Below are 13,085 nucleotides of genomic sequence, written 5' to 3'. Positions count from 1 at the left end.
ATGAAGTTCTCACAACTTCCATTTTCATTTTCTCTTATTTTATTTGACACTCTGTCCCCTAAAGGATGTATAAATCTGGCTTTCCTTGCAAAACAAGAGTAGAGGAATATCCAGGATTTGATTTTCTTCACAAAAAGTGATTGGTCTGCATACTGTCTTAAGGAGGGACCCCGGCAAGCTTAGTCGGTAGAGCATGAGACTCTTAAGCTCAGGGTCGTGGGTTTGAGCCCCACGTTGGGCGAAAATGAGTAATTTTTGCTGGATTATTGCATTGACTCTCATAATCTGGTGATTATTCTTGCATTAGACATGCAATAACTATCAAAAATGGTATCTCCCTTGGTTTCTCATTGGTGGGAAATTTAACTTCAAGATTAGCTAGGGTATGAGTCTAGATGAACACACCGCAATATCACTCATATTCGAGTAGTAAACAGGCCAACCTGAACTGTAAAACATCCCATAAGTGGAGGTAAGGCATAAGTTAGGAGTGAACTTAACACTGTTATGGGCAATTGGACTTCAAATAAAGTGTGGAAGGCAGTAAGGTTACTTTATTCATGTTATGCAGATTAAGCACACAGGGGAATTAGCTCAGATGGTAGAGCGCTCGCTTAGCATGCGAGAGGTAGCGGGATCGATGCCCGCATTCTCCATTATAAAATTTGCATACATTTTATTTTTAACTTGTCATTGCCAAGGTCATTGCAGAGTAAGAACAGAAAAATCACAGATGGCTTTCAAATATGGTCTCATTATAACAACTAAAGTGGTTTAATCAAAAGGGTTCAGGTATTCTTTAGCATGTGAGAGGAATTTGAATTCTTATGCAGTCTCAAAATGAAGTTCTCACAACTTCCATTTTCATTTTCTCTTATTTTTTTGACACTCTGTCCTCTGAAGGATGTATAAATCTGCCTTTCCTTGCAAAACAAGAGTAGAGGAACATCCAGGATTTGATTTTCTTCACAAAAAGGGATTGGTCTGCATACTGTCTTAAGGAGGGAACCCGGCTAGCTCAGTCGGTAGAGCATGAGACTCTTAATCTCAGGGTCGTGGGTTCAAGCCCCACGTTGAGCGAAAACGAGGAATTTTTGCCTGAATATTGCATTGACTCTCATAATATGGAGATTAATCTTGCATTAGACATGCAATAACTTCCAAAAATTGTCCAGGAATGGATTTCCTTCATAAAAAATGATTAGTCTGCATACCATCTTGAAGTGGGAGCCCGGCTAGCTCAGTCGGTTGAACATGAGCCTCTTAATCTCAGGGTCGTGGGTTCGAGCCCCACGTTGGGCGAAAATGAGTAATTTTTGCTGGATTATTGCATTGACTCTCATAATCTGGTGAATATTCTTGCATTAGACATGCAATAACTATCAAAAATGGTATCTCCCTTGGTTTCTCATTGGTGGGAAATTTAACTTCAAGATTAGGTAGGGTATGAGTCTAGATGAACACACCGCAATATCACTCATATTCGAGTAGTAAACAGGCCAACCTGAACTGTAAAACATCCCATAAGTGGAGGTAAGGCATAAATTAGGAGTGAACTTAACACTCTTATGGGCAATTGGATTTCAAATAAAGTGTGGAAGGCAGTAAGGTTACTTTTTTCATGTTATGCAGATTAAAAACACAGGGGAATCAGCTCAAATGGTAGAGCGCTCGCTTAGCATGCGAGAGGTAGCGGGATCGATGCCCGCATTCTGCATTATAAAATTGGCATACATTTTATTTTTAACTTGTCATTGCCAAGGTCATTGCAGAGTAAGAACAGAAAAATCACAGATGGCTTTCAAATATGGTCTCATTATAACAACTAAAGTGGTTTAATCAAAAGGGTTCAGGTATTCTTTAGCACGTGAGAGGAATTTGAATTCTTATGCAATCTCAACATGAAGTTCTCACAACTTCCATTTTCATTTTCTCTTATTTTATTTGACACTCTGTCCCCTAAAGGATGTATAAATCTGGCTTTCCTTGCAAAACAAGAGTAGAGGAATATCCAGGATTTGATTTTCTTCACAAAAAGTGATTGGTCTGCATACTGTCTTAAGGAGGGACCCCGGCAAGCTCAGTCGGTAGAGCATGAGACTCTTAAGCTCAGGGTCGTGGGTTCGAGCCCCACGTTGGGCGAAAAAGAGTAATTTTTGCCTGAATATTTCATTGACTCTCATAATATGGAGATTAATCTTGCATTAGACATGCAATAACTCCCATAAATTGTCCAGAAATGGATTTCCTTCATAAAAAATGATTAGTCTGCATACCATCTTGAAGTGGGAGCCCGGCTAGCTCAGTCGGTAGAGCATGAGACTCTTAATCTCAGGGTCGTGAGTTCAAGCCCCACGTTGGGCGAAAATGAGTAATTTTTGCTGGATTATTGCATTGACTCTCATAATCTGGTGAATATTCTTGCATTAGACATGCAATAACTATCAAAAATGATATCTCCCTTGGTTTCTCATTGGTGGGAAATTTAACTTCAAGATTAGGTATGGTATGAGTCTAGATGAACACACTGCAATATCACTCATATTCGAGTAGTAAACAGGCCAACCTGAACTGTAAAACATCCCATAAGTGGAGGTAAGGCATAAGTTAGGAGTGAATTTAACACTCTCATGGGCAATTGGACTTCAAATAAAGTGTGGAAGGCAGTAAGGTTACTTTTTTCATGTTATGCAGATTAAACACACAGGGGAATTAGCTCAAATGGTAGAGCGCTCGCTTAGCATGCCAGAGGTAGCAGGATCGATGCCCGCATTCTCCATTATAAAATTTGCATACATTTTATTTTTAACTTGTCATTGCCAAGGTCATTGCAGAGTAAGAACAGAAAAATCACAGATGGCTTTCAAATATGGTCTCATTATAACAACTAAAGTGGTTTAATCAAAAGGGTTCAGGTATTCTTTAGCACGTGAGAGGAATTTGAATTCTTATGCAATCTTAACATGAAGTTCTCACAACTTCCATTTTCATTTTCTCTTATTTTATTTGACACTCTGTCCCCTAAAGGATGTATAAATCTGGCTTTCCTTGCAAAACAAGAGTAGAGGAATATCCAGGATTTGATTTTCTTCACAAAAGGTGATTGGTCTGCATACTGTCTTAAGGAGGGACCCCGGCAAGCTTAGTCAGTAGAGCATGAGACTCTTAAGCTCAGGGTCGTGGGTTTGAGCCCCACGTTGGGCGAAAATGAGTAATTTTTGCTGGATTATTGCATTGACTCTCATAATCTGGTGATTATTCTTGCATTAGACATGCAATAACTATCAAAAATGGTATCTCCCTTGGTTTCTCATTGGTGGGAAATTTAACTTCAAGATTAGCTAGGGTATGAGTCTAGATGAACACACGGCAATATCACTCATATTCGAGTAGTAAACAGGCCAACCTGAACTGTAAAACATCCCATAAGTGGAGGTAAGGCATAAGTTAGGAGTGAACTTAACACTGTTATGGGCAATTGGACTTCAAATAAAGTGTGGAAGGCAGTAAGGTTACTTTATTCATGTTATGCAGATTAAGCACACAGGGGAATTAGCTCAAATGGTAGAGTGCTCGCTTAGCATGCGAGAGGTAGCGGGATCGATGCCCGCATTCTCCATTATAAAATTTGCATACATTTTATTTTTAACTTGTCATTGCCAAGGTCATTGCAGAGTAAGAACAGAAAAATCACAGATGGCTTTCAAATATGGTCTCATTATAACAACTAAAGTGGTTTAATCAAAAGGGTTCAGGTATTCTTTAGCATGTGAGAGGAATTTGAATTCTTATGCAATCTCAAAATGAAGTTCTCACAACTTCCATTTTCATTTTCTCTTATTTTTTTTGACACTCTGTCCTCTGAAGGATGTATAAATCTGCCTTTCCTTGCAAAACAAGAGTAGAGGAACATCCAGGATTTGATTTTCTTCACAAAAAGGGATTGGTCTGCATACTGTCTTAAGGAGGGAACCCGGCTAGCTCAGTCGGTAGAGCATGAGACTCTTAATCTCAGGGTCGTGGGTTCGAGCCCCACGTTGGGCGAAAACGAGGAATTTTTGCCTGAATATTGCATTGACTCTCATAATATGGAGATTAATCTTGCATTAGACATGCAATAACACCCAAAAATTGTCCAGGAATGGATTTCCTTCATAAAAAATGATTAGTCTGCATACCATCTTGAAGTGGGAGCCCGGCTAGCTCAGTCGGTTGAACATGAGCCTCTTAATCTCAGGGTCGTGGGTTCGAGCCCCACGTTGGGCGAAAATGAGTAATTTTTGCTGGATTATTGCATTGACTCTCATAATCTGGTGAATATTCTTGCATTAGACATGCAATAACTATCAAAAATGGTATCTCCCTTGGTTTCTCATTGGTGGGAAATTTAACTTCAAGATTAGGTAGGGTATGAGTCTAGATGAACACACCGCAATATCACTCATATTCGAGTAGTAAACAGGCCAACCTGAACTGTAAAACATCCCATAAGTGGAGGTAAGGCATAAATTAGGAGTGAACTTAACACTCTTATGGGCAATTGGATTTCAAATAAAGTGTGGAAGGCAGTAAGGTTACTTTTTTCATGTTATGCAGATTAAACACACAGGGGAATCAGCTCAAATGGTAGAGCGCTCGCTTAGCATGCGAGAGGTAGCGGGATCGATGCCCGCATTCTGCATTATAAAATTGGCATACATTTTATTTTTAACTTGTCATTGCCAAGGTCATTGCAGAGTAAGAACAGAAAAATCACAGATGGCTTTCAAATATGGTCTCATTATAACAACTAAAGTGGTTTAATCAAAAGGGTTCAGGTATTCTTTAGCACGTGAGAGGAATTTGAATTCTTATGCAATCTCAACATGAAGTTCTCACAACTTCCATTTTCATTTTCTCTTATTTTATTTGACACTCTGTCCCCTAAAGGATGTATAAAGCTGGCTTTCCTTGCAAAACAAGAGTAGAGGAATATCCAGGATTTGATTTTCTTCACAAAAAGTGATTGGTCTGCATACTGTCTTAAGGAGGGACCCCGGCAAGCTCAGTCGGTAGAGCATGAGACTCTTAAGCTCAGGGTCGTGGGTTCGAGCCCCACGTTGGGCGAAAAAGAGTAATTTTTGCCTGAATATTTCATTGACTCTCATAATATGGAGATTAATCTTGCATTAGACATGCAATAACTCCCATAAATTGTCCAGAAATGGATTTCCTTCATAAAAAATGATTAGTCTGCATACCATCTTGAAGTGGGAGCCAGGCTAGCTCAGTCGGTAGAGCATGAGACTCTTAATCTCAGGGTCGTGAGTTCGAGCCCCACGTTTGGCGAAAATGAGTAATTTTTGCTGGATTATTGCATTGACTCTCATAATCTGGTGAATATTCTTGCATTAGACATGCAATAACTATCAAAAATGATATCTCCCTTGGTTTCTCATTGGTGGGAAATTTTACTTCAAGATTAGCTAGGGTATGAGTCTAGATGAACACACCACAATATCACTCATATTCGAGTAGTAAACAGGCCAACCTGAACTGTAAAACATCCCATAAGTGGAGGTAAGGCATAAGTTAGGAGTGAATTTATACACTGTTATGGGCAATTGGACTTCAAATAAAGTGTGGAAGGCAGTAAGGTTACTTTTTTCATGTTATGCAGATTAAACACACAGGGGAATTAGCTCAAATGGTAGAGCGCTCGCTTAGCATGCCAGAGGTAGCAGGATCGATGCCCGCATTCTCCATTATAAAATTTGCATACATTTTATTTTTAACTTGTCATTGCCAAGGTCATTGCAGAGTAAGAACAGAAAAATCACAGATGGCTTTCAAATATGGTCTCATTATAACAACTAAAGTGGTTCAATCAAAAGGGTTCAGGTATTCTTTAGCACGTGAGAGGAATTTGAATTCTTATGCAATCTCAAAATGAAGTTCTCACAACTTCCATTTTCATTTTCTCTTATTTTATTTGACACTCTGTCCCCTAAAGGATGTATAAATCTGGCTTTCCTTGCAAAACAAGAGTAGAGGAATATCCAGGATTTGATTTTCTTCACAAAAAGTGATTGGTCTGCATACTGGCTTAAGGAGGGACCCCGGCAAGCTTAGTCGGTAGAGCATGAGACTCTTAAGCTCAGGGTCGTGGGTTCGAGCGCCACGTTGGGCGAAAATGAGTAATTTTTGCTGGATTATTGCATTGACTCTCATAATCTGGTGATTATTCTTGCATTAGACATGCAATAACTATCAAAAATGGTATCTCCCTTGGTTTCTCATTGGTGGGAAATTTAACTTCAAGATTAGCTAGGGTATGAGTCTAGATGAACACACCGCAATATCACTCATATTCGAGTAGTAAACAGGCCAACCTGAACTGTAAAACATCCCATAAGTGGAGGTAAGGCATAAGTTAGGAGTGAACTTAACACTGTTATGGGCAATTGGACTTCAAATAAAGTGTGGAAGGCAGTAAGGTTACTTTATTCATGTTATGCAGATTAAGCACACAGGGGAATTAGCTCAAATGGTAGAGCGCTCGCTTAGCATGCGAGAGGTAGCGGGATCGATGCCCGCATTCTCCATTATAAAATTTGCATACATTTTATTTTTAACTTGTCATTGCCAAGGTCATTGCAGAGTAAGAACAGAAAAATCACAGATGGCTTTCAAATATGGTCTCATTATAACAACTAAAGTGGTTTAATCAAAAGGGTTCAGGTATTCTTTAGCATGTGAGAGGAATTTGAATTCTTATGCAATCTCAAAATGAAGTTCTCACAACTTCCATTTTCATTTTCTCTTATTTTTTTTGACACTCTGTCCTCTGAAGGATGTATAAATCTGCCTTTCCTTGCAAAACAAGAGTAGAGGAACATCCAGGATTTGATTTTCTTCACAAAAAGGGATTGGTTTGCATACTGTCTTAAGGAGGGAACCCAGCTAGCTCAGTCGGTAGAGCATGAGACTCTTAATCTCAGGGTCGTGGGTTCGAGCCCCACGTTGGGCGAAAACGAGGAATTTTTGCCTGAATATTGCATTGACTCTCATAATATGGAGATTAATCTTGCATTAGACATGCAATAACTCCCAAAAATTGTCCAGGAATGGATTTCCTTCATAAAAAATGATTAGTCTGCATACCATCTTGAAGTGGGAGCCCGGCTAGCTCAGTCGGTTGAACATGAGACTCTTAATCTCAGGGTCGTGGGTTCGAGCCCCACGTTGGGCGAAAATGAGTAATTTTTGCTGGATTATTGCATTGACTCTCATAATCTGGTGAATATTCTTGCATTAGACATGCAATAACTATCAAAAATGGTATCTCCCTTGGTTTCTCATTGGTGGGAAATTTAACTTCAAGATTAGGTAGGGTATGAGTCTAGATGAACACACCGCAATATCACTCATATTCGAGTAGTAAACAGGCCAACCTGAACTGTAAAACATCCCATAAGTGGAGGTAAGGCATAAATTAGGAGTGAACTTAACACTCTTATGGGCAATTGGATTTCAAATAAAGTGTGGAAGGCAGTAAGGTTACTTTTTTCATGTTATGCAGATTAAACAAACAGGGGAATCAGCTCAAATGGTAGAGCGCTCGCTTAGCATGCGAGAGGTAGCGGGATCGATGCCCGCATTCTGCATTATAAAATTGGCATACATTTTATTTTTAACTTGTCATTGCCAAGGTCATTGCAGAGTAAGAACAGAAAAATCACAGATGGCTTTCAAATATGGTCTCATTATAACAACTAAAGTGGTTTAATCAAAAGGGTTCAGGTATTCTTTAGCACGTGAGAGGAATTTGAATTCTTATGCAATCTCAACATGAAGTTCTCACAACTTCCATTTTCATTTTCTCTTATTTTATTTGACACTCTGTCCCCTAAAGGATGTATAAATCTGGCTTTCCTTGCAAAACAAGAGTAGAGGAATATCCAGGATTTGATTTTCTTCACAAAAAGTGATTGGTCTGCATACTGTCTTAAGGAGGGACCCCGGCAAGCTCAGTCGGTAGAGCATGAGACTCTTAAGCTCAGGGTCGTGGGTTCGAGCCCCACGTTGGGCGAAAAAGAGTAATTTTTGCCTGAATATTTCATTGACTCTCATAATATGGAGATTAATCTTGCATTAGACATGCAATAACTCCCATAAATTGTCCAGAAATGGATTTCCTTCATAAAAAATGATTAGTCTGCATACCATCTTGAAGTGGGAGCCCGGCTAGCTCAGTCGGTAGAGCATGAGACTCTTAATCGCAGGGTCGTGAGTTCGAGCCCCACGTTGGGCGAAAATGAGTAATTTTTGCTGGATTATTGCATTGACTCTCATAATCTGGTGAATATTCTTGCATTAGACATGCAATAACTATCAAAAATGATATCTCCCTTGGTTTCTCATTGGTGGGAAATTTAACTTCAAGATTAGCTAGGGTATGAGTCTAGATGAACACACCACAATATCACTCATATTCGAGTAGTAAACAGGCCAACCTGAACTGTAAAACATCCCATAAGTGGAGGTAAGGCATAAGTTAGGAGTGAATTTATACACTGTTATGGGCAATTGGACTTCAAATAAAGTGTGGAAGGCAGTAAGGTTACTTTTTTCATGTTATGCAGATTAAACACACAGGGGAATTAGCTCAAATGGTAGAGCGCTCGCTTAGCATGCGAGAGGTAGCGGGATCGATGCCCGCATTCTCCATTATAGAATTTGCATACATTTTATTTTTAACTTGTCATTGCCAAGGTCATTGCAGAGTAAGAACAGAAAAATCACAGATGGCTTTCAAATATGGTCTCATTATAACAACTAAAGTGGTTTAATCAAAAGGGTTCAGGTATTCTTTAGCATGTGAGAGGAATTTGAATTCTTATGCAATCTCAAAATGAAGTTCTCACAACTTCCATTTTCATTTTCTCTTATTTTTTTTTGACACTCTGTCCTCTGAAGGATGTATAAATCTGGCTTTCCTTGCAAAACAAGAGTAGAGGAATATCCAGGATTTGATTTTCTTCACAAAAAGGGATTGGTCTGCATACTGTCTTAAGGAGGGAACCCGGCTAGCTCAGTCGGTAGAGCATGAAACTCTTAATCTCAGGGTCGTGGGTTCGAGCCCCACGTTGGGCCAAAACGAGTAATTTTTGCCTGAATATTGCATTGACTCTCATAATATGGAGATTAATCTTGCATTAGACATGCAAAAACTCCCAAAAATTGTCCAGGAATGGATTTCCTTCATAAAAAATGATTAGTCTGCATACCATCTTGAAGTGGGAGCCCGGCTAGCTCAGTCGGTAGAGCATGAGACTCTTAATCTCAGGGTCGTGGGTTCGAGCCCCACGTTGGGCGAAAATGAGTAATTTTTGCTGGACTCTCATAATCTGGTGATTATTCTTGCATTAGACATGCAATAACTATCAAAAATGGTATCTCCCTTGGTTTCTCATTGGTGGGAAATTTAACTTCAAGATTAGGTAGGGTATGAGTCTAGATGAACACACCACAATATCACTCATATTCGAGTAGTAAACAGGCCAAACTGAACTGTAAAACATCCCATAAGTGGAGGTAAGGCATAAGTTAGGAGTGAACTGAACACTGTTATGGGCAATTGGACTTCAAATAAAGTGTGGAAGGCAGTGAGGTTACTTTTTTCATGTTATGCAGATTAAACACACAGGGGAATTAGCTCAAATGGTAGAGCACTCGCTTAGCATGCGAGAGGTAGCGGGATCGATGCCCGCATTCTCCATTATAAAATTTGCATACATTTTATTTTTAACTTGTCATTGCCAAGGTCATTGCAGAGTAAGAACAGAAAAATCACAGATGGCTTTCAAATATGGTCTCATTATAACAACTAAAGTGGTTTAATCAAAAGGCTTCAGGTATTCTTTAGCATGTGGGAGGAATTTGAATTCTTATGCAATCTCAAAATGAAGTTCTCACAACTTCCGTTTTCATTTTCTCTTATTTTTTTTGACACTCTGTCCTCTGAAGGATGTATAAATCTGGCTTTCCTTGCAAAACAAGAGTAGAGGAATATCCAGGATTTGATTTTCTTCACAAAAAGGGATTGGTCTGCATACTGTCTTATTGAAGGAGCCCGGCTAGCTCAGTCGGTAGAGCATGACACTCTTAATCTCAGGGTCGTGGGTTCGAGCCCCACGTTGGGCGAAAACGAGTAATTTTTGCTTGAATATTGCATTGACTCTCATAATATGGAGATTAATCTTGCATTAGACCTGCAATAACTCCCAAAAATTGTACAGGAATTGCTTTCCTTCATAAAAAATGATTAGTCTGCATACCATCTTGAAGTGGGAGCCCGGCTAGCTTAGTAGGTAGAGCTTGAGACCCTTAATCTCAGGGTCGTGGGTTCGAGCCCCATGTTGGGCGAAAATGAGTAATTTTTGCTGGATTATTGCATTGACTCTCATAATCTGGTGAATATTCTTGCATTAGACATGCAATAACTATCAGAAATGGTATCTCCCTTGGTTTCTCATTGGTGGGAAATTTAACTTCAAGATTAGCTTGGGTATGAGTTTAGATGAACACACCGCAATATCACTCATATTCGAGTAGTAAACAGGCCAACCTGAACTGTAAAACATCCCATAAGTGGAGGTAAGGCATAAATTAGGAGTGAACTTAACACTGTTATGGGCAATTGGACTTCAAATAAAGTGTGGAAGGCAGTAAGGTTACTTTTTTCATGTTATGCAGATTAAACACACAGGGGAATTAGCTCAAATGGTAGAGCGCTCGCTTAGCATGCGAGAGGTAGCGGGATCGATGCCCGCATTCTCCATTATAAAATTTGCATACATTTTATTTTTAACTTGTCATTCCCAAGGTCATTGCAGAGTAAGAACAGAAAAATCACAGATGGCTTTCAAATATGGTCTCATTATAACAACTAAAGTGGTTTAATCAAAAGGGTTCAGGTATTCTTTAGCATGTGAGAGGAATTTGAATTCTTATGCAATCTCAAAATGAAGTTCTCACAACTTCCATTTTAATTTTCTCTTATTTTTTTGACACTCTGTCCTCTGAAGGATGTATAAATCTGGCTTTCCTTGCAAAACAAGAGTAGAGGAATATCCAGGATTTGATTTTCTTCACAAAAAGGGATTGGTCTGCATACTGTCTTAAGGAGGGAGCCCGGCTAGCTCAGTCGGTAGAGCATGAGACTCTTAATCTCAGGGTCGTGTGTTTGAGCCCCACGTTGAGTAATTTTTGCCTGAATATTGCATTGACTCTCATAATATGGAGATTAATCTTGCATTAGACCTGCAATAACTCCCAAAAATTGTCCAGGAATGGATTTCCTTCATAAAAAATAATTAGTCTGCATACCATCTTGAAGTGGGAGCCCGGCTAGCTCAGTCGGTAGAGCATGAGACTCTTAATCTCAGGGTCGTGCGTTCGAGCCCCACGTTGGGTGAAAATGAGTAATTTTTGCTGGATTATTGCAGTGACTCTCATAATCTGGTGAATATTCTTGCATTAGACATGCAATAACTATCAAAAATGGTATCTCCCTTGGTTTCTCATTGGTGGGAAATTTAACTTCAAGATTAGCTAGGGTATGAGTCTAGATGAACACACCGCTCTTCGCTTTGGCTGGAGTGGTCGCTCCCAGTGCCCCTGGCGTCCACTGGTATCGTTGTGCAACGCTTTTTGTCAATTTCACCTCCTGATTATTGCCTACAGCTCTGCCTGGCTGCCGCTTTGCTTTTTATGCGCTTTGGCTTTCTGATAGTAAATTAATCGGCTGTGTTAGCGCGTTCTCCCCAAGCGCTCTGTTGTGCTCCCCCCTCCTCCATTTTGTTTGTTGTTGTCGCCTTGTGCAACCCGCCCCGCCTCCCAGCTGAGCAGCCCTCGCCCCTCCCCCTCCACCATCCATATATGACAGAAGATCCCGCGTGCAGCGTTCACGCGCAGCACCGCGCCCAATCCGCGCCGAAGGTGCGCCAAAGGTAAGCCCGTCTACGCCCGTCCGCGCCTGGACCGCGCCCAGCGCCAGACCCCCTGCCCCTCGCGCTCCCCAGCCCTCCCGCATTACCTACGATGCCGCCACCCTCCTAGCCCTTAACCCCGGTCGCGCCCCCAACTGCGTCCAAGCCGCTCCTGGACACACTCATGGACCTTTCTCTTGCCACTCCTGCAAATTCTTCGGCACCGACAACATCCCCGCTACGTCCACACCACAGATTCCCGACCCCAATCACCTACAATGCATCCTTCTCAACACCCGTTCGGTCCACAGGCACGCCATTGACTTATGGAATCTACTAGACACCATCTCTCCAGACGTCGCCTTCCTAACAGAAACATGGATGAACGCTTCCTTCGCCCCAGACATCACCATTGCCATCCCTGAAGATTATAAGATCACACGCAAGGACCGTACCGGCCACACAGGAGGAGGAATCGCTATCGTCCATAAAAAATCAATCCGCATCTCAACCAGCTCTGACGTCAACCTCGCCAACTCTGAACACCTTCACTTCCAGATCCACATCGACCCCAAGACCACACTCAGAGGCACCCTCCTCTACAGACCACCAGGACCCCGCGCTAAATTCAGTGAAGACATCACAGACTTCATCACTCCACACGCGCTCCCCTCCAAAGATTACATCCTTCTGGGAGACCTCAACTTTCACCTTGAAAAGAACAACGACCGCAACACCACCACCCTCTTGGACAACCTCGCCAACCTCGGACTTAAACAACTGGTCACTTCCCCCACCCACATCGCAGGTCACACACTCGACCCCATCTTCACCTCCAGCAATCATTTCTCCTTCAGCCATACTACGGATCTCCTCTGGACTGACCACAGCTGCGTTCACTTCACCTACAACAAGCCGAAACCCATCAACCACCTCCAACCAACTCTGCAAAGAAACTGGAACAAAATCACCATCGACCAGATCTCCTCATCGCTCCTTCTGAACACCCCAGCCCACTCTTCTAACCCAGACCAAGCCGCCGCCAACTTCACCCTATGGTTATCCAACACCGCCGACACCTTAGCACCACTGAAAAAACGTCAAAGCAAACCT

The 13,085-nt window shown here is 41.2% G+C and overlaps 5 non-coding genes across 5 annotated transcripts; all 5 read left to right on the top strand.

The window, feature by feature from the left end:
* The first annotated feature begins 583 nt into the window (after positions 1–583).
* TRNAA-AGC (transfer RNA alanine (anticodon AGC)) lies at positions 584–656 on the top strand. Its single transcript has one exon. It is a non-coding gene; the product is annotated as a tRNA-Ala (tRNA).
* Positions 657–6,511: 5,855 nt separating this feature from the next.
* Positions 6,512–6,584, top strand: TRNAA-AGC (transfer RNA alanine (anticodon AGC)). Its single transcript has one exon. It is a non-coding gene; the product is annotated as a tRNA-Ala (tRNA).
* Positions 6,585–8,636: 2,052 nt separating this feature from the next.
* On the top strand, positions 8,637–8,709 carry TRNAA-AGC (transfer RNA alanine (anticodon AGC)). The gene has a single exon. It is a non-coding gene; the product is annotated as a tRNA-Ala (tRNA).
* A 575-nt stretch (positions 8,710–9,284) lies between these two features.
* TRNAK-CUU (transfer RNA lysine (anticodon CUU)) lies at positions 9,285–9,357 on the top strand. The gene has a single exon. It is a non-coding gene; the product is annotated as a tRNA-Lys (tRNA).
* A 1,392-nt stretch (positions 9,358–10,749) lies between these two features.
* Positions 10,750–10,822, top strand: TRNAA-AGC (transfer RNA alanine (anticodon AGC)). The gene has a single exon. It is a non-coding gene; the product is annotated as a tRNA-Ala (tRNA).
* Positions 10,823–13,085: the final 2,263 nt, after the last annotated feature.

This window comes from Lissotriton vulgaris, chromosome 1_1 (genome assembly GCF_964263255.1).
Source record: "Lissotriton vulgaris chromosome 1_1, aLisVul1.2, whole genome shotgun sequence".
Lineage (NCBI taxonomy): Eukaryota > Metazoa > Chordata > Amphibia > Caudata > Salamandridae > Lissotriton > Lissotriton vulgaris.
The sequence above is the reverse complement of the archived record's forward strand: the minus strand, read 5'-3'. Positions and strand labels throughout refer to the sequence as shown.